We start from the raw sequence: 25,046 nt of genomic DNA on the forward strand, positions 1-25,046 counted from the left end.
TATTCTTTGAGTCCGCATCTTCCTCTCCTCCTACTTGGCTCTGAGCTCAAGTAAAACACAACAGTTGCTCACTTGAAATACCACCTCCCCTAGCCTGTGTTTGGACTTGTACCGCTGTGCTCAGTTCCTGGCCCCTGTTTTTGCTTTCTCTAGCAATTTCCTGGCCAGAGCAAGAACTAGAGCCGAGTCTGGGAGAAGCGACTGTGACAGGACTGTTTTCCCACCCGTGCTTCCCCGCACGACTCTGGAAGGAGGGGTGTGTCCGACCCTCCCTGTAATCCGTGTGCCCATTTAGCAGGGTTGGAGATGCCCGAAAGCAAAATCCAGCTCAGACCAAACACGAAGGTTGCTAATGCACCGTTAATGGTGTTGAAATATGACGTTTTGGTTACACATCCAAACCGAGTTTGACTATAGACTGAAGCGTGAGCTTTCCACACATTGTCACAGGAAGGCCATCATACGCCTTGGAAGCATCTGTCTTCGTTTTACCGTACGTGGTTAAGGCCTGAGGAAGACTGATGTTGTTACAGCTGACTTACCTGACCCTACTGTACTGAAAGGTGGGCTTCTCACGAGGTCCACTCGGTGCCGTCGGGTTTTTGTTTATGTTCCCAGTGTTGTTTGGTAAATGCCGCAGAGGCGCAGAGCGGTGGCATGTGGCTGTCATGACTTGATGTCCGGAGGTCACTTTCTGCTGAGCGTGGCTGCTCCCTGCAGCCCCAGGCCCCTGTCATCTCTCGGCAGCCCTCTCCCTGGAGCTCGTTCTCACTCCTCGGTCTCTGTAGCTGTCCCAGCCTCCCGGGCATAGAGAAAACAGACACCAGAAGGTGAGCTCACTCAGGTTCTGGCCCCCGTCGACACTTCCTCTGCACCCACCTTGCTTTCCCTGCCTCCTGCTCCACTGGAAGAGGAGCCCTTCCCCGTGCCCACGCTCTGGACCTTATCCCCTCTCACCTCCTCAGAGACTTTCTCTCTCTGACCTTTACCTGCCAGCCACCACTGACTTTCTCTCATGAGGGAGTAGACCTACTCAAGGCTTACCAATTGAAAACAAAACCACCGGCCTTCATGTTGCCTTCCCTTGCGCTTACTTCTCCGTTCACTTCCCCTGCCAGGGCCAAATTTCTTGGACGAATTGTGTGAATTTGCTTCCTTCATTTCCTCACCCTTGCCGCCTCCTCGGGCTCCTCCAGTCTGGCTTCTGCACCTGTGACCAAGTTGATATTGCTCTGGCCAAAGCTGATAGTTGTCTACCTATCCTTCTGTTGCCACATTCGCCAGATATATTTAGCATTGTATCTTCCGTGGCCTGTTTGATGTCCTCTCCTCTCTGGCTTGCCCTGCCCCTCTGCCTTTTTCTCCTCCTTGCCCTCTGCAGGTTCTTTCTATCCACCTCTGAGCGCCAGGCTTTGCATTCAGATGCCAACTGGACATTCCCACTTGATACCTTGCTAGCGCCTCATAGCCAACAGATTCCAAACTGATCCCAGTTACCCAGGCTTGAAACCTGTGATTTACTGCGCCTTTTCTTTCCTCATCTTCCAAATCCACAAAGAAACAAAATCTGGTCAAAATTCCACATCTCAGCCATTCTCAAATCCATCTACTCTGTCTCCAGTGTGTCCGTCTTGGTTACCATCACCTTTGACCTAAATTATTGCCTTTTAGCATCCTGCTCCCTGCTTATTGATGTTCTTCCCCAATCCATTCTCCCGACTGCGTTCAGAGTGATGCTTCTGAAAAGCAGCCTCATCGTGTCACTTCTCTTCTTAACTGTCACCCGATTCTGTGATACCCTGTACCCAACTTGATCGGGGCCCTGTAGAGTATGTGTCCTCGTAAACAAATCATCAAACACTAGGATTCACGGGGACGCAGAAGAGATTTACTTCCCCCTCCACACAGCAGAACCTAATGAAAATCCCGACTGGACATCACTCACCGCTGCCCTCCAAGGTTCCTGATCGTGGGCTTCATGTTCCTCCCACCCTCCCCCACTCACCTGGTCATGCCTCCCAGCCCCGCCTCCCAGCCCCATCTGCTCCTACCTGTCGTATTCGTACTCCATTTACCACCCCCGTATTCAGAGAGCTCAGCTCTTTGCTGAATGTTCTGATCCTTGAGTTTCACCCCTGTCTTATCTTAGTTTGGGTTCCCCTCAGGGCAGATTCTGAAAAGGATACAGTCTGGTCTGACCCCACTAGGTAAGAACTGGGTGACCTCTCTGTGCCTCAATTTTCTCATCTTTAAAATTCCACTTTATGAGATTTAATTTCCACGTGATAGTGAAAATTAATTTGTGCATGGAGAGTGCTTTTAAAAGTCTATCTGAAGTGAGAGAGTGGCATGGACGTATATACACTACCAAACGTAAAATAGATAACTAGTGGGAAGCAGCCGCATAGCACGGGGAGATCAGCTCGGTGCTCTATGACCACCTAGAGGGGTGGGATAGGGAGGGTGGGAGGGAGGGAGACACAAGAGGGAGGAGATACGGGAACATACGTATATGTACAGCTGATTCACTTTGTTATACAGCAGAAACTAACACACCATTGTAAAGTAATTATACTCCAATAAAGATGTTCAAAAATAAAACCCAAAAACTATCTGACCCATAATAGTAGTCAATCAAGTTTGCAACAATGATAATAATGATTACTACTGTTATTAAAAATGTCACTTCATACAGGTTTCCGTTCTCAACCTATCTAGACCAGATGGGAGTCCCCTCTTACGTGTACCAATAGCATCCTATGCCTCTTTTAAATCATAATTGCTAGCTTGGCGAAGGAAGGATAACGGCATCCTGTTCACCGTTCAGCGCTTAGCCCAGTGCCTGGTATTATAGTGTACGGTATGTACTGCGTGCTCAATAAATATTTGCTGAATGGAATTAATCAAATGACTTGTAAAAAGAGTATTCCAAATATTCTATACTTCTTACCTTTAATAAGCTGCCTTTAAAATACAAAGCATGCCTGTTAAAAAATACAACATGACAAACAAAACATAACTGTGCTCCAGGGGTTTGTCTTTAAATCCAGCATCGCCGAGTGAGCCTGGGCAAGCTCTCCGGGTGTCGGTGTCTCTGGAGCAGCTCTGCCCGAGAGCCTTTGTCCAGTTCCAGAATTCTTCAATCCTCTGATAACAGGGCGCAGTAAGGATAGAGTACGTTTTTAAGACACTCAGGGTTTCCCTCATAGTTATGTTTTTTCCTGTTAGCTGGTGGGAAAATGTCATCTTGTTTCTTGGGCTTGCAGGTTCTTTCCTAGTCCTGGGGAATTTTTCAAGCTGGCTATAATGAGAGGGTCTCAGAGAACCACAGAGAGGTCTGGTGTGTTCTTTTCAAGTTAAACATAATGTTCCTTCTGATTTTCACTTCTGATCGTCTCTGTTTCTGAGCTGACTTCTGTAATTGTATTTAAAGATGTATCAGAAATAAGGTCTATTGTATTTTGACGCCTGCACCCTTGACATCCTTTAAACTGTGTTTCCTGCCAAGTCAAAAGCCTTCTTCAGAACTACTAACTCTAATGACTTCTTTCTTTCTTTATTCTTTTCTCTCTTTCTTTTTTCCTTTAATGGTATGTGTACACACACACACACACACACACACACACACATATATTATTAAATTGTGGTAGAATACATACAATGTAAAATTTACGATCTTAACCATTTTTAAGTGTAATGGCATTAAGTACATTCACATTATTGAACAGCCATCGCCATCCTCCATCTCCAGAACCCTCTCGTCTTGCAAAACTGAAACTACATTCCCATGAAACACCAACTCACCATTCTCCCTTCTCCTCAGCCCCTGGCAAGCATAGTTCTTTCTGTCTCTGTGAATTAGACTACTCCAGGAACCTCATATAAGTCGACTCAGACAGTATTTGTCTTTTTGGGACTGGCTTATTTCACTTAGCATGATATCCTCAAGGTTCAACCATGTTGTACCACGTATCAGAATTTCCTTCCTTTTTAAGGCTGAGTAACATTCTGTTGCTCGTATAGACTGCATTTTTGTTTATCCATTCATTGGATGTTTGGGTTGCTTCCACCTTCTGGCTATTGTGAATAATGCTGCTATGAACATAGGTATACAAATAATTCTTTGAGACCCTTCTTTTAATTATTTTGGATCTAATGATTTCTTGAATCTTCTTTCTTGATGCTCCTGTTGTTTTCACGAACTCATGCCTTCCTCTTTTGGCCATTTACTACCCCTCGCCCATCAATCTTCTCTGCCATTTTGCTAATAACGAACGTTCTACTGTCAAGATTCTCATGCTTCAGTGTGGCCCTCACAGAGCTGCTGCTATGTGGAGAAAACAGTTTGGCAACTAAGAAATATTATTCGTTCCCACCTCCTGGACACCCACCAATTCCTGCTATTTTCTGAAGACATACCAGTGGTTCCTAAATTTTTTAAAAAAGACACCTTAGTGACAGGGCAGATTTTTGTGGCTATTGACCTTCTGTATTTTGAAATTTAACTGTTAATAGTAGCATCTTCTTGATGTTATCAGTCCTATAGTTGTGATATTGATATCTATCTATTTTTCCTCATGAAAACAATATATGACAATCATAGAAAACTTGTATAGAAAAAATGTTACACACAATAGCACTGTCAAAAAGCAGCCACTGTTAACATCTTGATGCATATTCTTCTGGTCTTTTTAATGTGAATATTTATCTATTTAAGATCATATTGTCTTGTACTTCTTTTTTGCACGTAAAGTGTAAGCATTCTCTTGTTAGGTCTTTGTAAATAGTTTAATTATTTTATATGACTGAGAGATATTTACAGGGTGTTCATTAGGTTATATAACATTTTTCTAATTATAAAAATAATGTTTCTCATACGAAATGTCAGATATCTCAGTTTTGCAAAGAAGTAATGAAAATCTAAGTTCTCTGCCCACCCCTTCTCAAGCTTTTTAAATGTATGCTCTTCCAGTCTCTCTTTGAGATTAGCTCCTCTACACCCCCGCGCCCCCCACCGTTTGTCTGTCCCTCTCTCCACTGATATCATATTTATATACAATTTTATATCCAGCGTTTACCTAACATTATATTTTGTGATTTCCAGTGTCGTTAAGTATTCTCCAAAAACCATGATTTAAACATATGAATTTGCTGATTTATTTAGTCACATGCTTTCCTCCAATTTTTGATGTTTATGTTGTTTCCCGTTTTATGTTATTGTAAATTATTGTATGTGTGTCCTTGTATAGTTATCTTCCTGTGTATCTGTGATTGTTTCTTCAGGAGATATTTATAGACATGTTAATCAGTCAGAGGGTTTGTAAAAAGATATTGCTGATTTCCTGAAATGATCGTCTCACCTCACCTCACCTCACCTGCTTTGCTCTTTTGGTTGTGCATTTTTGTGAATCTGATTGATGAAAAAAATCTTGGTGTTTGCTAGCGAAATTCCATACTTTTTCGTGTTAATTGACATTTTATATTTTGGGCTGAATTGTTTGTTAGTATCTTTTACCTTTTACCTTTATAATAATATAAAATATATTATCCTCTTGCAAGTATTTTATTTTTTGTTTACCTTGCAGTTTTGTCTGCTGGTTTTGAAGCTACAGATTTTAATGTTGTCAGATTGAGTTGATTACCTTGCCTTTTGTTGCTTTTTCTCCATTGCTTTTGTAAAGCTAAGACTTTTTTTCCTATCTCAAATTCAGAAATATATTCTTCTAATTGTTTCTTTTTCTCCCCTTTTACATTTAACTCTTTAATCTCCACAAAATTAATTCTGATGAAGGTTATAAAGTGGGAGCTAATTTTATTTTTTCAAGAATATTATCTTGTTCTCATGTTTGTCCAAAATCCCAGTAAAATTGTGATGTGAGCCAAAACAAGTGCTTTTTCTTATTTTAGTGCCTTGATTTTCCCACTGAGAAAAATGAGGAGGCTGCGATATACCTGTGGACAGGATCAGTAGCTTCACTTCTCAGCGCAGAACTTGCCATGTCTCTTTCCGGCTCGGGAAGTATGATGCTCCGCACAGGTTGGTGGGGGACAGAGACGGCAGCGGTAATAAGGGATGGGGGCCCACGCGCTGGGGACTAAGTAGCCCAGAGTGAGCCTCCCGAAGTCTCGACCCCATTTCAGTTTCCCTCGACTAAGATAAGCTACCAGGGCTCGGCTCATTGGAGGCTTACTTGAACCTCAGGGTATAGCTGTAAGGCGGCATGTGGTGAAAAAAGAATCCTAGCCTGGGAAAGTCAGAGAGCTTGGGTCCAGTTTCAGCTGTCAGTCAACTATCTGTATAACATAGGAAAGTCTCTTAGCTTCTCTAATTTCCTGATTTATAGAATAAATCTGAGATTTAGTCTCAATAAGTTATGGTCTCGGCAAGCGGCAGAGCTAGGTTGTGCTATGACTTTTTTGGGGAACATTTCTTGGTAACTAGTTCATCTTTCCTTATTAATCCAGTCAGCCAGTATGATACCAAGTTTAGGAAGAATATCACAGTATCACGTAATACTCTACCTTGGGGCGTTTCTGCTTCTTACCATTCCGGACCGTTCCTAGTCTATTTCAACCTTCCCTTCTGAGAGTCTTCTGTCTTCCCTAATAATTTCTTCTCCAGCTACCTCTTGTGTTTAAGAATTTAAAAAGATGAGCCTAGTAATCAGGAAACACTCAGAACTGATGTTTGTCACCGACCTTGCCCTGCCACTTGCCTGGGGTATGATGTTTTTTAAAAAGCTGAAATAAAGATATGAAAAGCATTTTGAAAAATGTGAAGCATTAGGTGATAAAAGTAATAGTTATGAGGTACAAATACCTGCTGTCAACCATGTTAATTGTTTTTATTGGTATTAACAAACTATTTATTAACAAATTAATAACAGAAATTGCATTGAGAAACAAAACAGTCACAGGCCAAACCTTTTGAATTTCAAATATGTTTATGTTAACATACTCTGTTTTAGACAACCAGCACAGAGACTATGGTCAAGTAGTTTTTATATGATGAAGTCATGTATCAGTCAATCCATTACACTTTTTAAGGTGTTTTAATGTTTATCTCCCACTTTTTGGTTTCCAGAGTGAAATAACCTCAGATGAAAATTTCTATGGTGTTGATGTTTTCCTCTTGAGAATGTGTTTGCTGTAATAAAATACAGTAACCACTTGAAGACTATAAAACTTGTGTGAAGTCTGGATAAACCTAAACAGTTTTTTCTTTGTGCTCCAGGAGCACACAGCACTATATATTAAATAAAGCACAAATATCTATACATAGCTGCAACTATGTTTCGTTTCATTACAACTATGTCTTGCCTGATCTTCAAATAACATGAAAAATCATCTTTAAAATAAACCTTGAATGGTTATGATCTTCATAGAAACAGTTTCTTTATTAATTAAACTTTTGTTTTTCATAGTGCATTGCTTTGATCTCGTAATATTTTTTAAAACATCCTGAGGGTTTATTTTCAAGGCTTCCAAATGAATTTTTTTTTCTTAAAAGCCGTAATATATTCATGGCTCAGTGAATCCCAAAGACAGTATTTTTAAACTCCTGTTAAGTTTATTTTTCTTAGCATGCTAGTCTACTGCATAATTTTCTTCGCTCTACGGGTCACGTGATTCCTCCCGTCCGTAACACACGCACTTAAAAATTTCACTTCCTGATTGAGCCATCAAGATTATGTAAAATGTAAATCTGTCTAAATACCTAAGAGCAGGAATTTTAAGGGAAAAATGCTGTTTTCTTTTTCTGTTTCATTATTGATGCCTAGAAAATCAGAGTGTGTGTGTTTGCCTATTTGTATTTGGAAACTAGAGACTGTTAGGGTGGTTTTTTGTTTTTGTTTTTGTTTTTTTTCTTTTGTCCCTTCCCTTTCAGATTGCATCAGAGTTTGCTTTCATTATAAAAATGAAGTACCAGGCAGATAGAACGTAGCAGTGGTGTAGTTGCAGGGCTGAAATCAAAAGGGTTCCGATTACTGGGAGAGCTGTTCATTTACTTACTCTTTTCATGATCTGAATGGAGAGTACGGCATCTCTCGAAAGGTAACGATTTGATATTTCAGAGTTGTAAATGGCCATTTAACCCTTCTGCTGCCTGATATAAATGAAAGTAATTTCTAGCAGGCTGGATGACACTTGGTTTATCATGAATCCAAAAATCCCTCACATTTTCTCAAAGCAATTTTGAAGTTGTCATAGTAACGGCATGATATTTGGAGGGTCTTTTTAGTAGTTCTTTAGCTAGAGTTAATTAATTTTATTAACCCTGGACGCTTTTCTTTTTATTCTTCTCTGACCAACAAGGGCCATAATTGCTCAAGTATGTATTTGGTGTTTTTTATTTCTTGGTGACTATAGTTTGAGGACTTGATGTTTTGCAGATTGTTTCAGGAAAGGAACGGGAATGTTAGCAGTTGATTTCAGATCGTTTGAACTTGGGTTTTTAAATACTTCTCTGTAAAATTGCACTACCATCGTAGGACCAGAATTTAGTTTTATTTAAAGAGATGGGTTATGGGAGATGCTCGCTCAAATTTTACTGTGACTTACACAATTAAATTGTGTTGCAACTATCCTCTTTTTTTTTTTTTTTTTTTTTTTAATTCTGCTAGATCCAGAGTAAGAATTGAAGAACACAGAAGGGAAGTGTCAGACTTACAGGAGAAAATTATCTCTTAAAAAATGTAACAGTCAGATACAATACCAAAATCGTGTTCCACAAAAGAAAAAGAAATGGACAAATCTGACTTTATCAAAATTGAAAGTGCAGCAACAGTGCTCTTTGAAACTCTAAAATACGCTAAAATAAATTATCCTCTAGGAAAGTTTGTGGGAATTTTTTTTATTGGGAGAAAGTAGGTCAGGATCCTCTGTTAGTAAAGCTCTGTGGCAGAAATTCTTGCCAATATGGCGATCGGTGAGGAAAGAAGCCCCTCTCTTGGGCAAGGAGAGGGTCAGAAGAAAGAATGGTCTGTACCAGGTCTGGATGCTGGGACTTGAAAAAGTATCAGATGTTGGATGCTTTTGTTTTCTTGTAAAAGTGATCAGAGAGATGTGACACTTACAAAAGGTATCATGTGAGTTCTGTGGGCTTAATGCTAATGCCAGTATCCCTAGTGTTGTGTGGAGTATTTGTTCAACCAGAGGTGGTTCAAGACAGTCAGGGTAGCAACATGTGCAGCCAACAGCAGTAAAGGTGCTAATACATGTCCAGTGATGTCAGGAGTTACGAGACAGCAGTTTCAAAACACTGCAGTAAACAAGGTCATAGTGTCCCGTTTTGCTGGAAGAAGGTTTGTTTTTATGAGCTGGACAGTACATGGATGAAGTAATTTTTCAAAACAAACATCAAATTTATAGGTTGGGTTTTTCTTCCTACTTTTTGGATTTAAAAAAAAATTAACCAGATGAGATTTAGTAAGGGTTACATTTTTAAGCAGAATTATACTTTTTCCCTGTTTTGGTTTTTTTAAATTGATTCTCCGTAGTTTCCACAGAGGAAATGAAAATACTGCTGATCCAGGATTCTTAAATGCAGTTTTAGAGAGCAAATGCCAATCACCATCACCAGTAAAACACTCCTTCTAATTTTGTACCTTTCGCACTTACTTAGACAGGCATCTACGTGCGAGAAAGTTAATGGCGCAGAATGCTGCTGACTGCATGGTTCTCGTCTTAATACATTTTCCAACCTTGAACCTGAGAATGCCAGAGGCTCAAGTCTCTGAATGCTCGTCTGAGCCGTTATCTGCTGGTGGCCTGGTTCCTGACCTAACAAGTGGGTGTCCCAGGCGTGCGTGTGGTAATAGCAGCAGTGGTGCCACGTGGCGCCCAGAGGTCGCCTTGGTCTGCCCTGGAGATTCCTGGTCCTTGGTGAAGCTTCTGAGTTGAACTGTGAACTTGGGGCATCCTGAGAAGCGCAGGCATTTTGGAGTTCCACAGCAAACCTGGATGTTAAGTGTAAACACAGCTTATAAAGTGAAAGCAGGGGCCTTGAGGAAGGGAATTACCCTCATCTCCTTCCGGACCTGCTTACTGTGCTGGAAAACAAAGTAAGTTTTGTTTGTTTTTAGTCAGTCTCTCCTACATGTTTTTCTTGCTAACATTATTAAACACTCAGTATCTGGCAAATGCCAAGGTTTTTTTTTTTTTTTCCTTTTCATTGGGAAGTAGGAGATGAAGTTTGTTGAATAGCTGATTGCTTCTTTTATCTTTTCTGTCTCTTCCTGTATCTAGCTGCTGGCTGGCTTGTTAAGAGGTAAAAAGAGACTGAAATTTATCATCAATGAGAAAACAAAAAGTTCTCTTTTTTTCTCTTTTTAAATGGTTCAAGAACTTTGCCATTAATTAAATGACGGTGGGTGACACAGACAAGGCTTTTTATGAGCTGCAGCCAGGAGCATATCTAGCAAAACAGCCCCAGTTCACTGCCCTTATTTCCATTGGGAAGCAGGAAGGGTGCGTGTAAAAGACAGGTACGAGGACGGGGGTGTCTGCACGTGGGAACTGCAGACACTAGGTGGGAATGGCTGTTGGATAAAATGCTGTAATTTTAAAGCCTGTCAGGAAATGGAAAGGACCTGAAGAATACAAGTTATTTAATGATGTTGGGAAAATAAATTAATATAAAAATGGGATAAAATGTATAAAGTCCTAACCGAATTTTCCCTTCATGTTAGAAAGTTCCGTGCCTTGTAGATTTATAGAAAATATGTTTAATAACTTTAAAAAATAATAATTAAGAGGCTTCATCTCCTACACAGAAGATTCTGTGACACCAGCCTGATTCTGACACTTGGCCCATCTTACATTTTTGTTTGTTTGTTTTTTATGCTGATCCTGTCTCCAGAGATGTTACACGGCTTGATAAATTTTTAATACAAAGCTCTGTGGTTTTGAAAATGCAAAACGAATAGAAATGCAGAGTGGTTTGTGATTTGTAATTAAAATTATCCTCATAAAAGGGACTGCTTTTACCGGAGAATTTTCTTGACTTCTCTGAACTTAAACAGTGACACTTTGAAGGTAGAAGGGGGCAGCATGTCTGTAGTGTGGCGTTGGAAAGCAGAAGTCAGGGGTCTTAGCTTCTAACTCTAGTGTGGAATACAGTGTGAATTTAAGTTCGGGCTTCTGTGCCGTGGGAGTTCCCTTTTTATCTCAAAGTGGTGATGGTAGGACTTGAGGTGTCTGTATTTCATTTGAAACACTCCAGGCTCCCTATGTGAATGTCTGTGAATTATTAATTCAGCAAACATCTTTAAGTACCTTCTTTCTGAAGGTACTTTCAGTGTTGTGCTCAGAGCTATAGTTTTTCACAATTAAATTTACAGAGATTTGGTTTATAAATCAAAGATTGCGAACAGTTTGAAACAAGGCTGAATGAGCAGAGCATTACCATCGAAACGGTTTGTTAAAGATGGTGCCAAGTGAGCAGGGCTGTCCCCTCTGAGCTGCCCCTCCTAATTAAAGGGGAAGGTGGCTGCCATCTGTCTTCTTTCATTCAAGGCAGTAGGGGGTCTGGGGTGGAAGGAAGCAACCCCCCCTCTTATTTTTCTCCCACTCTTTTTTATAGTCGGCTTTCTCCCTAGTCAGTGACCCAGAAGGTCATTGATGATCTGTCTATCTCAGAATGAATAGTAACATAAGCATGCAAGGCACTTGCAAAAAAAAAAAAAAAAAAAAAAGTTTATAACATGAATTTATCCATTTAGAATTCTGCTTGAATTCTGTCTGAGAGTATTGTAATCCCTTTGTTGGTGTCATTGCCCCTTTTGTCGCTGAGGGCACTACTGGCAGAAAAAGTGGGGGGTTTCTACTTTTATTGATTTTGTTTTTTCATGAAACATTGTTTACACTCCACCGGGCATAATGTAGAAGATGGCAGCACGTAGCTGTCCAGTGAGGATGTACAGGAATATTATTCTTATCAAAACCAAGGACACCTGTTAATTATTTTATATATATATATATATATATATATATATATATACCTATATATATATAATCTCAAGGGAAATTGTGGACAAAGAGGTTAACAGGTCTCCAGGATACTCAGTGGTCTACTGGTCAACTGCAGCTTTTTTGGTCCAGTCATTGAAATAACTTGCATTGATTATCCTTCAGTTAAGCAATAAGCCTTTTAAACCTTTTCTCGTGAGAATAGGTTATTGGAGAGTTGAGTTGTAGTTTGGGGTCATGGCTTTAACTGCTTTTGAAACATAGAGTATTCTAACAAAACGATTGAGCTTTCTTGCCTCGGTTTCCACACCTTTAAATGGAAGAAATATGTGCTGCTTTTAAAAATATTTAAAAGAATATGAAATAATACTTTCTGTCTTTGATAGAAAATTTATTATAACTGAAAAATTCTAAACCCTTTGGTTATTTTTGAAATTTTATTTTATTTTTTTTATTTTTTATTTTTTTGTGGTACGCGGGCCTCTCACTGTTGTGGCTTCTCCCCTTGCGGAGCACAGGCTCCGGATGCGCAGGCTCAGCGGCCATGGCTCACGGGCCCAGCCGCTCCGCGGCATGTGGGATCTTCCCAGACCGGGGCACGAACCCGTGTCCCCTGCATCGGCAGGCGGACTCTCAACCGCTGCGCCACCAGGGAAGCCCCCTTTGGTTATTTTTGTTTTCAGTTTTCATATACAAAACCTAGCAAAGTGCCAGCCGTTATCTAAAAGGATTTGGTCCTTAACACACTCTCTTAAGCCTCCCCAAGCAGTAGATAGTGGACTCCGCAGAATATGCTGATTTTTGGAACTCTCTGTGACGTGGAAATGTGTTTCTTAAACCCATAGCAGTATGTTTGGAAAGCCCAAATGTCAGAGTTATTGTCTGTAATTTTATTTAGAGTATTTTTTCAAATTTGTCATCAACCTGTAATGAGGTTTCTTGGAAACTAAGATGTGCTTATGTTGTTGAACGTTGGGAAGAGCAGTCTGTAGATTCTGGAGACACTGACAACAGTTTGGATTGGATGATACCTGAAAAGTAGCTCATTTCCTAATCACTGAAGGGTACACGGTGCTGAGCGGGCGGGTCTTTTTGGCTTTTTCATGTAATTTGGACATTGAACTAGATGCTTCCCTAACTATCTTTTTAAAGTTGTGATTTACACTAATTTGTTTTTACCCATCAGTATATATTTCAGGGCAACTAAATAAACTAATTAAATGAAGCACATGTATAAGGTGTGACTCTAAAGTAATGCAATTAATATTTTAACTCACAGAGCAAAAGACACATAGACGTGCAAATGGATGTTGCCTCCCTAAAGTACTGTGTTAGCTGGGAAGAATTTAAACTTCTCCTACAGCGATGCCATCTTTGCCAAGGACACATTCAAAACTTTTTTTCGCCATTGCCTTAAAAGCCTCCCATCCTTTTTTATTATCCACAGTGATGGGAATTCTCTGGCCTTGGAGGGTAGGAAGGAGCCAGTAGTTAGGTCTGATGAAAAGGTTTATGATCCATTAACTGATTTGAGTCATTGATTCATGTAAACATTTACTGAGCCACCGACTACATTCCAGCAGTCAGCACTGCAGATTCAGAAACTGGCATGTCAGGGGCCTGCCTCCAGGAGGACAGTTGAGTGGGATAAATGACATATAAAGAGGTAACATCACAGATTGACAAGTACTATAACAGAGATACACGTGGTGCATGGTGTCGCCAGAGCCCGGCGGGGTTGGAGGGGGGCAGTTAAAACTTGATGGACAGCTTCCCTGGTGGCGCAGTGGTTGAGAGTCCGCCTGCCGATACAGGGGACACGAGTTTGTGCCCCGGTCCGGGAAGATCCCACATGCCGCGGAGCGGCTGGGCCCCGTGAGCCGTGGCCGCTGGGCCTGCGCATCCAGAGCCTGTGCTCAGCAACGGGGGAGGCCACAACAGTGAGAGGCCCACGTACCGCAAAAAAAAAAAAACCAAACTTGATGGAAAGATGAGGATTGTTGTGTACATGATTTATAAAGTGGCTCACATAATAGAATTTTGGAAATGAAAGCCCTGAAAAACACCTTCTACTTTAAGGATAAGGAGATGGGAATTTTATTTCTGAAATTCTTTAATTCTCAGCTAGTTGAAAGCCTTATGAGAAAAGGTGTTCATTCTGTAATAGACATCTTTTTTTTTTTTTAAACAAAGAAGTTGTGGCTATATAAAAGGTGAGGTCTATAAAAGATTTTGGACATTGTTAGAGTAACTCCATGTTCTCCAAAGGAGACTGTTTTTGAGGAATGATTCTTACTTACATGTTAAAATTGAGTACTCTGGACACATTAGATATATCAAAGCGTTACATGCCATATTGATTGCTGAGAGTAGCTGTCTAGCTTTCGGGAGACAGTGAACTTGAAGCTGGCCTGCATCCTGAGTATATGGTGGGAGAGAAAAGGCTTCCTCAGGTCTTCTTTCGTGTTTTATTCCGCGGGGACAGAATTTCTGTCCCACAGCCAATAGGTGATCTCCCTGTGGATAAGTTCATTTAACAGTTATTTGTGGAGTGCCGCTCTATGCCAGGCACTGTTCTAGGAGCTGAGCAGAAGCTTGACAGTTGCAGCCCCCCAGATGCTGGTACATCCTCAGCAGGTCCCTGTGGGTGTGCACATGCAGCTGCTGTTTCCTGGGTGCCTTTCCTGAGCATGACAGTGTGGGCCCGGACGTCATGCTGCCTGCGGAGAGCTTGGAGCTAAGGTTCCGCGCATAGATGAACATAGAGAAGAGAGATAAAATGTATAAAAGAAAAGAGATAAACACACTACACATTTGTAGAAGAGATTTTTCTCAGACTGGGCCATCAAGAAATGCATCATGGATCGAAGAGGCTTTGGCCAGACCAAGAAAGGTGGTGTTGGACTTGAGGACTGCGAGGGTCTGAGTCCAAGGACACATGAGCAGAGACATATAGAAAGGGATGGGAAGAACCGGTGGGCGGAGTGGGCAGTGACTAATGTGTTGTTGCTGGGCAACAGTGTGTGTATAAGTGACTAACGGGAACAGAAGGCAGCAAAGGTCAGTTGAGGCCGGCCCAGGAGGGCTGTGAAGGCTTATGACTGAACGATTTAGACTGGATACTAAGTCACGGGAACAGTTGAAGAATTTCGGTCAGGTGAATGACAATAGGATCTTCTGGAATCAGTGTGTGGGGTGACCTGGACAGTGAGAAAACCATAGCCAGGGAAGCCCAGCAGAGCTGCTGTGATAGTCCAGGAGGGAGGTGCAGGGGGCCTAAGTGAGGGGACATGACTGGAATGGGCCTGGATGAGAGGGGTTGCCTGGCGGGGAGGAGGATAGAAGCGGAATTACTCCAGATTTTTTAAAAAAAATATTCATTGTTTGTTTATTTTGGCTGCACTAGGTCTTCGTTGTAGCATGCAGGTTCTTAAGTTGTGGCATGCATGTGGGATCTAGTTCCCTGACCAGGGAGGAAACCCAGGCCCCATGCACTGGGAGTGCGGAGCCTTAACCACTGGACCACCAGGGAAGCCCCAACTCCAGATTTTTGAACTCAGGTGCCATTTGTTATTTCTATGTCATTTGCCAGGCATTTCACATACATCATCTCATTCAATCTTAGACTAATTCTATGAGGTTGGTATTTTTGCCCTTATTTCAGAGATGAGAAAACTAAGGCTCGGAGAAAGATTTGTCTAAAGCTGCCCAGCTAATAAGATATAGAGCAGCATATTCCAGGCATCCCTGATTTCCATACCTGTTCTCTTTCTACTGTACTAGGTTTTGAAGAGAGCAGATGGGAGAGAGAAGATGATCCCTGTGCACTCTGTACCTGTTCAGATTAGATACTGGTAAGACATCCATCAGGCAACTGGAGTTGTGGAGCTGAATCTCAGGGACAAAGTTAAGAGGATCAGAGACAGGGATTTCAGAATCAGCTGCGTGCTCCTTTATTCAACACACACTTGCTGAGTGTCCTTAGGGACGAGCACCGCGTGGCAGTGGGAATACAGTGAACGAGAGAGCCGTGGTCTTACCCTACAGAACAGGCTGGCGAGGGAGACCCCATACTGTGGGGCGACTGTAACGTAGGGGGAGGGGAGTGCAGATTTGCTACAGGCACACCGACCCGGGGCACCTAACCAGGTCTGGGGACCGGGAAGTCTCTGAAGGAAGTTATAGTACTTAACATGACACTTGCATGTTGAGTGCCAAGGTAAAAAGGAAGAAAAAGGCATATTCCAGGTAGGGGAACTAGAATGTACCAAGACCCCAGAGGCAAGAGAGAAGCATGATACATCTGAAGAACTGGAAATTATGTGGGGCTGAAACGGAGAAAACAGGAGATACGGCCAGGGGGGTGGGCAGCAGCTAGATCAAGAAATGCCCCAGAAGCTGTATTAGGGGATCTGATCATCTCGTTAAGGACGTGGGAAGTATTCATGGGTTTTAGGCACTGGGGTGATGTGATTAGACTTATGTTTTAGAAGGACCATTCTGTCTGCTGGAGAACAGATTTTAGGGAAGCAAGTACCAGAAGCAGGAAAACTGGTCACGAGTTCACTGGAGAGAGGATTCTAGATGAGAGGTGAGGGTGATCCGGATAGAGAGACTCTGGTTGATGTTTAAGAATGGTAGACGTATGGAATTTGCAGGGTTGTTGGATATGGGGGATGAGGGAGAGAGAAGGATAAAAGTTAACATGTAAGTTTCTTAACTGGGCAGCTGGGTTGTTGCTGGTACTTTCCTAGGGGGCACGGTGGAAGGATCAGATGTGGGGTTTAGGATTATTAGGTTTGGTTATCCTACGTAACCAACTGGTATCCTAAATAATTAGTAAAGGGAGCTGAAGGAGAGGGGATCGTGGTCAGAGAGAGGGACATCAGCATGTACTAGTTCAGAAGGGAAGCAGTTCAAGTGATAGTAAGAGAGCAAGGTCGTTAGAGTGGACAGGCCCAGAGGAGGGGAGAGCTGGCCGTGGGATATGAGGAGGTTAAGGAGCTAACAGACCCGTGCTGGACGGGTGTTCATGTGCAGGTTAGTCACACAGGTTGCTGGCAGGACTTGCAGGGGAGAGGGTCAGCGTGTAGGTCGGTCACTACCTGCTGCATAGGTATGGAGGTTGGGCACTGAGGTGTGTGAGTTGAAAACGTGATTTCCACGGACTGCGTGCACAGCGTCGGAGCTTGAGGAGAGAGTGAACGGGCCCTAGGACTCACCTCTGGGGTGGGGGGGTAAGGGGTGGGAGGAGACCGCGGAGGAGCTTCCAAAGGGGAAAACGGGGAACTTCAGAGCCTTAGAAGGCCAGTGGACGTTGGTGCTGCGGAGAGGAACTGTTGAGAGGTGCCCCACTAACTCAGGGGTAAGGCGGGGGGACTGTGAGAGGCCTTCGGATTGCTGAGCCCAGAGTCATGAGTGCCTTTAAGGGAGAGGCTTATGGAGTGGTGGGGGCAGGGCATGCAAGCTGTGGAGGAGTGAGTGGGAGTCAATGGGTACCTGCAGCAAGCATCACCTACACTCGCGACAAATTTTAGGTTGAAAGAAAAGACAGAGAATCTTCTGGTAGCTGGAGGGATAGAATTATTATAGCATCTAATAGTCCTATTGTTTTATATCTTTTGACAATCTTCTAGTATTCTCTGCTGTGTGTCTTTGGTCAAATTATTTACCCTTTCCCTGCTTCTTTTGCAAAATGAGTACCTGCCTCGTGGGGTTGTTGTGAGGATTAAATGAGTTGCAAAGTAGTGCCTTGCACATAGTAAGTGCCATATAAATGGTGGTTAATAAAAGCAAAGTCGGAAGCATGTATATCAACTGTCACATTTTGGGCACTTTTCCCTGAGTGTTCACAATAATTCTGTAGTGTAAGTGGCAGTGACCTCATTCTACAAACAAAACAGAGGCCTGGAGAGTTTTAAGGAACTTATTCTAGGTCATGCTGCTAATGAGTGGTGGAAGAGAGAGACAGGGCTCCTTTGACCTGATCGAAAGTCGATTGTCCTCCCACGGGCTCATGCTTGTGTGTGCCCCTCGAGCTGTTGCAGAAAGAAAGCTGGACTTGGAGCCTTCCTCGGCCAGAAGCTGGGGAGTAGTTTTACATGGGGCGTGCACTGTGCACTCTGCATGTCCCCCCACCCTGTTCATTTCACTCATTTGTCTTATCTGTCTGGCCCGTATAGGTACGGAGTTTGCAGCCCTTGTTCTAAAGGCTTGTCCTTTCTGTGGACTGGAGTACATTCTCCTGACTCTTCCTACTTACTATTCAGATACCATCTTCTGTGTCTGCTTTCAAGGTTTTTCTTCAGCCTTAGAATTCATCTCTAAAGAAATGGGTGCCTCCTCCGAATTTCTTGCCTCTAATCTGGTCTCAGAAAGTGAAGTTGCTGTGCATTCTTAGAGGCTTTTCCTGCAGCAAAGAATCATCTGAACACCGTCTCTTCTGAAAGGATAGTGTGATGGTTAATTTTTTTTTTTTTTTTTTTTTTTTTTTTTTTTTTTATGCGTTACGCGGGCCTCTCACTGTCGTGGCCCCTCCCGTTGCGGAGGACAGGCTCCGGACGCGCAGGCCCAGCGGCCATGGCTCGCGGGCCCAGCCGCTCCGCGGCACGTGGGATCTTCCCAGACCGGGGCACGAACCCGCGTCCCCTGCATCGGCAGGCGGACTCTCAACCACTGCGCCACCAGGGAAGCCCGTGATGGTTAATTTTATGTGTCCACTCGGCTAGGTCACAGTGCCCAGGTATTTGGTGAAACACCAGTCAAGAAGGTGAATAAAAAGACCTGTTGGAGGTGTTTTTAGCCGAGATCATTTAAATCAGGGCTGTTGAGAAAAGCCAATTATCCTCCATAAGGTATGTGGGCCTCATTCAATCCATTGATGGCCTTAAGAGGGAAAGATTGTTGTCCCCCAGGGGTGAAGGAATTCTGCCTCCAGACTGCCTGCCGGCTTGAGACCACAGCATCATCTCTTCCCTGGGTCACCAGCCTGCCCTGCAGATTTCGGATTTGTCAAACCCCAGTGGAATTGGCCTAAGCATTTCCTTAAAATTCCATCTCTTGATCTCTGTCTCTTTCTCCCCTGCCCCCTCCACACCACATCCTATTGGCTCTCTTTCTCTGGAAAACTCTGACTAATATAGACAGGAAGATACAGAAATTTAAACTGTTCAGCTGCTGTTGATATTAGCAGAAAACGGCATCAGGCCTCTCTAGGCATTCCTGGTGGAGATGTATATTGCTTGTCGTGTAGGTGAGGAGAGCGAATTACCGAAGGGATGTGGTGCACCCAGTGTGATGCAGAAAGAAGATGTGAGGGCCAAGGAGAGGACTCCCGACGCCTCGGGTGTGGTTCAGTTGCTCTCTTGCTATTTGGCTCTCACATGCTTATTAGCAGCATAATAAAGTTACTGGGTTTGCCAGGCATAATTATTGCTAACATTTATAGACTGTTTTTCTAGGGCTCAGGTCTATCATAATTGCTTCACAGATGTTAGTGATTTTAATTCTTAGAACTACCCAAAGAGATAGGGACTGATATTAACCCCCTGTGACCGATTTTAAATACCGAGCCCCAGCGAGCAGCATGGTCATTGCTGACCAGCAGGTGAGTGAGAGAGCCAGGCGTGGGGCCCAGGCAGCCTGGCTCCAGAGCCTGTGCTCCTAACCCTTCTGCTCTACTGCTTCTCAGTCTAAGATGTCCTGAATGTAGCCTCTCATCTGTCCCTTTGGAGCCATCATCTAGAACCTTCATCATGGTTAGTGGTGCTTTGGTAGGGCTTTTTGTTTTGTTTTGTTTTGTTTTTTTGTGGTACGCGGGCCTCTCACTGTTGTGGCCTCTCCCGTTGCGGAGCACAGGCTCCGGACGCGCAGGCTCAGCGGCCATGGCTCACGGGCCCAACTGCACCGCGGCATGTGGGATCTTCCCGGACCGGGGCACGAACCCACGTCCCCTGCATCAGCAGGTGGACTTTCAACCACTGCACCACCAGGGAAGCCCAGGGCTTGTTTTAAAAGAGAAATGCTCTAAGTGATTTTTCAAGAGGCCTTCCAGTGGTACTCTCCTGCTACCTCCCTGAGAAACAGAAAACATTCCCATTATAGCAACAGTATGGGGTATATTCTTGCTGGGGTACATTTTTAGCAACTAGACTTTCGTGTCTAGCTCAGTGACACTGTTGGCTACCTGATTTGCCAAAAGTCATACAGAAATGTGATCAAGTGGTGATGTGGCTTAGTTCCTTGTCCAACAATTTGGGGTGTGTTCTGGGGAAGAAGATGGCAAACTTCTTTGTGGGTGTCCTTCAGTTCTCTGAGGAAGTAACCCTCGTAACTGTCATTTATGGGGCCTTTAGTGTGCCAGGGACTGTTTTAAGTGCTTTACAAACATGATCTCCTGGAATCTTCTCAACATTATCATCCCATTTTACATATAAAGAAAGCAGTAATTAGGGAGTTAAACAGTGTTTTCCAGGGCAGGATTTAAACCTCATCTAATGACCCCAGCCGTGTTCTCAGTCACTCTGCCGTACCTCTGCCGCCAGCTCCGTGGTGTCCATGAGGGCAGGAACTTTGTTTTTCACTGAGTTCATCATCATATTTCTGCATCTACCAAGTGCAGTGCCTGACACGTAGTAGGTTCTTATACATATATGTTGACTGACTGACGGACTCACTCCGCTCTCTGAGATCACTCCCAAATAGCCATGGGGATGGGGAGAGAGGGTATTACAGAGCATGTGGGTTTAGCCCTCAGGCACCTATTTGAGGGTGTTTTCTCCTCAAGATGAGCCTATCAGCCTGGGCTTCAGTCAGTGCTACATGGCTCTGTCAGTAGCTCTCCTTCCCAAAAGAAATCTGCATGGTACTGTGTACATCCCTGTCATTAGCATTCAGGACCGACTTTTCATAGCTGGTATGCCACACTGGTCTAGGGCAACATCTAAGGAATTCTGGTGCTTTTAAGGAATCATCAATTATGTATTTTTCAAACATTCCTTAAACTCTCTGTTTCTTTAATTATTCCAGGTTCCTCTTTGTCTCTCCTTCTGTCTGTGTCTGTCTCATGCTTTCTTGGTCTCGCACACATGCACACGCATGCACACACATGCCCCTTAGTTGGTCACCTGCCTATCTCACAAACATATATATCTCCTTTCTTTTTCAGTGAAATACGCGGTATACTTGGAAAACCACTTTGTAAAATGAAACTGTATGATTTATATTTATATTTTGTCTCATGTTTTCCTCAAAATTCCTTTCCTTTGCTTCTCATAAATGAAAACTAGATACTGTATTCAGTACCATTTATATAAGCTTATTTTTCCTCTTGGAAATAGTAAGTTATGATGATGTTCACCGAAAAATTACCGTTAATGTAAGAAGCCTTAGAATTTACATCCAACTCAAGGCCATGCAGAAATGCAGATTCACTCAGTAAGCGCTCACTGACAGCCTGCTTTGTGCCAGACTTCACCTCCTCTTAGCTTTGGAAAGCTTCAAAGTGGGCCAGTTTATGTTTGGGAATGACCAGTTAAAATAGCAAGACAGGTAGGCAAGAATCTAACTTTCAGAAATTTAAGTGGGGTGGGGGGTGGGGGGCGGAAGCATGCATCAAAACAGATCACAGTCTTCTCTTATTGGAGCTCCAAAATTAATAAGTACATTTGAAAGATGTACTCTGTCAACCTTCTTAACGGAATTTTTGCTGGCACTCCTCCTTTTGAATCTCTGTTCTGAATCATTTATTCTTTTTATTTAGTAAGGAGGAAGAAAAAGTTCTCCTTAAGAATTCATTAGAAATTAACATTAATCTCAGCATTTAGTGTTCTTCAGAATATGATGATAAAGACTGATTTGAAAGGGCAGTGCCTAGTTTGATCAGCCATGGGAAAGGAGGACAGGCCATGGTCCTGGCCAGCGCATCTTCGCCATGGTGGAAAAATGGTGTTGCTTTAATTGTAATTCTTTCATTCCCTTCCTTGCCAAGCCCACTGGCTTCTGTTATAACATGTGGCGACTTCTCCCTTGGAGACTGACTCAGTCCAAGTTGCCATAATATTTAGGACCAGTTACAAAGACATTTCTTCCCCTAAACCCATGCCAAATCTAAATCAAACTGTCTTCTCCTCCCTGGCCATTCAGATAGATCCAGTTCCTATTTGAAAAGCACAAGGAATACACAGGCCTCTTTTTGTTTCATTGCCTGATCGAACAGATAAATAAACAAGGCACATCATGCCTAGTGCTGCTTTGAGCTTGGTCACTTCCTTCAAAAATAGACTCTGATGCTGTGTTCATTTTAAGAATTGCAACTTAGATGCTCTAGAAAAAAGAAAGCGTATATTTTAAGTCTGTCTACAATAAACTGCCGCTATCAGTGCTGATGTGGGAGAGAAGGGTAACTCCACAATCGTGGGCCTTCACCAGGTGAGGTGCTGGGCTTCTCCTGGACGAGCCTTGAGAGACCCAAGCCCGGGCAGGACAGGGAGATGTTCTCAACCTTAGCGGCCTTGGATCGTCCACCTGCTAAACAGGGAACACTAAACAAGTAATATCAATCAATCCATTTTGTTTTTAAGAAAGAAAGCCTAGCGAAAAAAGATCCCCGATAAGTAAATATGTTCTGACCTCTAAACCTAGTCATTTTTTTCCCTTGGCATTTGATCCATGTATTACATATGTGTTTTATTCATCCTTGTAAAAATAATTATATTCTATAACCCAACTTTATTAGTATACATTAATTTCTTCATATTTTTAGCAAGATTTACTCTCCTTCACTGCTTAGTTTGTTTTAAAGTATTAACTTTCAGCACAGTTCATTTTTACAGGTTGTATTTCTGTCTTTTTAATTTGTTGATTATTTGATATATACAAAAGATTATGCATAACATACACGTAAGCTCTAAAGCACAGTTTTAAAAAATGTACTCCAGTGACCCACCACCTACTTTAAGAACTAGAACATTACAGATGCTTCTGGATCCCTCTGTGAACTTCCTTCCCACTATTCTCCACCTTCCTTGCAATTCTGAAATTTGTGTTTTTAATTCTCTCGATTTATTTTAAACAAACATATAAATCTTATCACACAAATGTGCGTTGCTAAAGGTATTTTGAGATATGTAAAAAATGGTGTCACACCATGTGTAGTTTCTTGTAGCTTATGTTTTTCCCCCGTATTATATTTATAAAAGTCACCCATGTTTTTGGGAGTATAGCTGCAGTTCCCCTGTATACATTGCTGCAGTGTTCCAGAGGTGTGAACGTATCACAGTTTACCCATTATCTTGTTTATGGGGAGAGGGGAGAAAAAGAAGGAGTTCTATTTTAGTCATGTTGACTTTGAGATGCCTGTTGCAATTCCAGTGGAGATGTTGACTTGGCAAGTGGATAATCAAGTTTGTATTTCAGGGGAGAGGTCTCAGATGGAGATACCAGCATGCAGATGGCCTCTAAAGCATTATTTCTCCAGCCGTTTCTGGAATGCTATTGAACCTATGGATTGAGATTTTTATTTAAAAAAAAGTTTTTATCTTTCTTTTTGCTTCTGGTCTTTCCAGTCTGCCTGGTTACTTTGCTGAAGTGTGACTTGTAAAAGAATAAATGAGGAGAATATGAACCTCAAAGAAAACAGGGGAAAGTGTCTTGCAAACTCTATAGGGGTGTAGAAGGTTAGGTATTTTATTATTACCTCTCTCATGGAGTTTCATTCATTACAACTGGAACTCTCTATAAATCTGCTTTGGAAGCTGAAAAAATGTATACTTAATAAATTATTACATTTGATTTTAATACCTTGTTAACTTTTAGCTAATAGCTAATGTTCACCTAGTGTTTACTTTACAAGAATTAACGCATCTAATCCTCACAACAGCCTGTGACAGGTAGATGGTATTTATTCATACCTTACAGACGAGAAAACTAAAGCTCGAAAATGGTAGACTCAGGATTCGAATCCACAGAGTTGGCTCCTAAAAGCTGTGCTCTTACCTAATATGTGGGACTGCCCCTCATTTCAAGGACAGGTTTCAACCAGTTCCTTCAGCTTCAAGCTTTCAAAAATTTTATGGTCACATTTCAGCATGGCCACCTTGAGCCAGCTACAAAACAGCACTCAAGGCCCTGGGCCCTGGCAAAGGGCCTCGTCTTCACTGACTTAGTTGCGCCACTGGACCAGCCTCAGACCTCACAGGGCACTGCCCACCTGCCAAGTGTCCACTCTGTGCCCGTTTCAAATGATGCACTTGATTTAAGTTCCCTGCCTGAAGCCACCCAGTGAATCAGTAGTGGGCCAGGGACTGTGATCCGGGTCTCCTGCCTTTCAGGCACTGCATTTGTTCTGTGTTAATAAACCGTATTTCTCCAGGGGATCTGGCCGAAATTTGAAAGTGCTTAATTTTACTGCAGTAAATACTGAGAATCCTTTTTAAAGCACAGAAACCAAGCCCCAGGCAGGGAAAACATAATTTGCTCTCAGGGCCTTTGACAAACTCACCTTGGCACTGGGATTAGATCATAGATCGCTGGCCTTGATTCCATCGCCCAGTGGAGCTGGCTGAAGGGGTCAGGACCTCTGCTGTGGCCACGAGGCGGCAGTTGGACCTGGAAATACTCTTGCAAATGAACCTGGAACGCATGACGTCCTACCCACAGAATCAGCATGTCACAGCTGCTTGCCATCGGGTGTGTGATGGGGAAGGTTACATTCCTGGGACATTGGTGATACAGGTCAGGACCCAGGTGAATTAGCCCAGCAGTCAGAGCTAACACCTTTCTTGCCTTTCTTGCTCTGTGATGGGTGCCGTGCAGTTAACTCCCTACGGTTGTGAACGTGCCATGTTTTCTAAACCCTAGTCAGTCAAGAAGAAATTATAGGCATCCAGAAGGGAGAACAAAATCTGAATCATAAAGTACTTGAGTGCAGAGGGTACAGGGAGTGATTTTTTTATTTTGTCATCAGAAGAATGCTAGATGTATTGTAGACCCTCAACAGATAACACTTGTGATAAATTGATAGAGAAAAACTGAGAGAAAGGATTGAGCAAGATGAAAGCTGACTTGCCAAGGCTGGT

The 25,046-nt window shown here is 42.7% G+C and overlaps 1 long non-coding RNA gene across 2 annotated transcripts in view; it reads left to right on the plus strand.

The window, feature by feature from the left end:
• Window positions 1-25,046, plus strand: part of LOC116759285 — a 207,125-nt gene that overhangs the window by 132,786 nt on the left and 49,293 nt on the right. Inside the window, exons 1-3 of one of the 2 annotated variants that reach the window (XR_004351406.1) lie at window positions 3,265-3,340; window positions 5,908-6,037; window positions 9,626-10,064. This is a non-coding gene — a long non-coding RNA (uncharacterized LOC116759285). Of the gene's footprint in view, window positions 1-3,264; window positions 3,341-5,907; window positions 6,038-9,625; window positions 10,065-25,046 lie in introns of those variants that run through there. The other variant, XR_004351405.1, reaches the window with a different exon arrangement.

Source organism: Phocoena sinus, chromosome 9 (genome assembly GCF_008692025.1).
Source record: "Phocoena sinus isolate mPhoSin1 chromosome 9, mPhoSin1.pri, whole genome shotgun sequence".
Classification (NCBI taxonomy): domain Eukaryota; kingdom Metazoa; phylum Chordata; class Mammalia; order Artiodactyla; family Phocoenidae; genus Phocoena; species Phocoena sinus.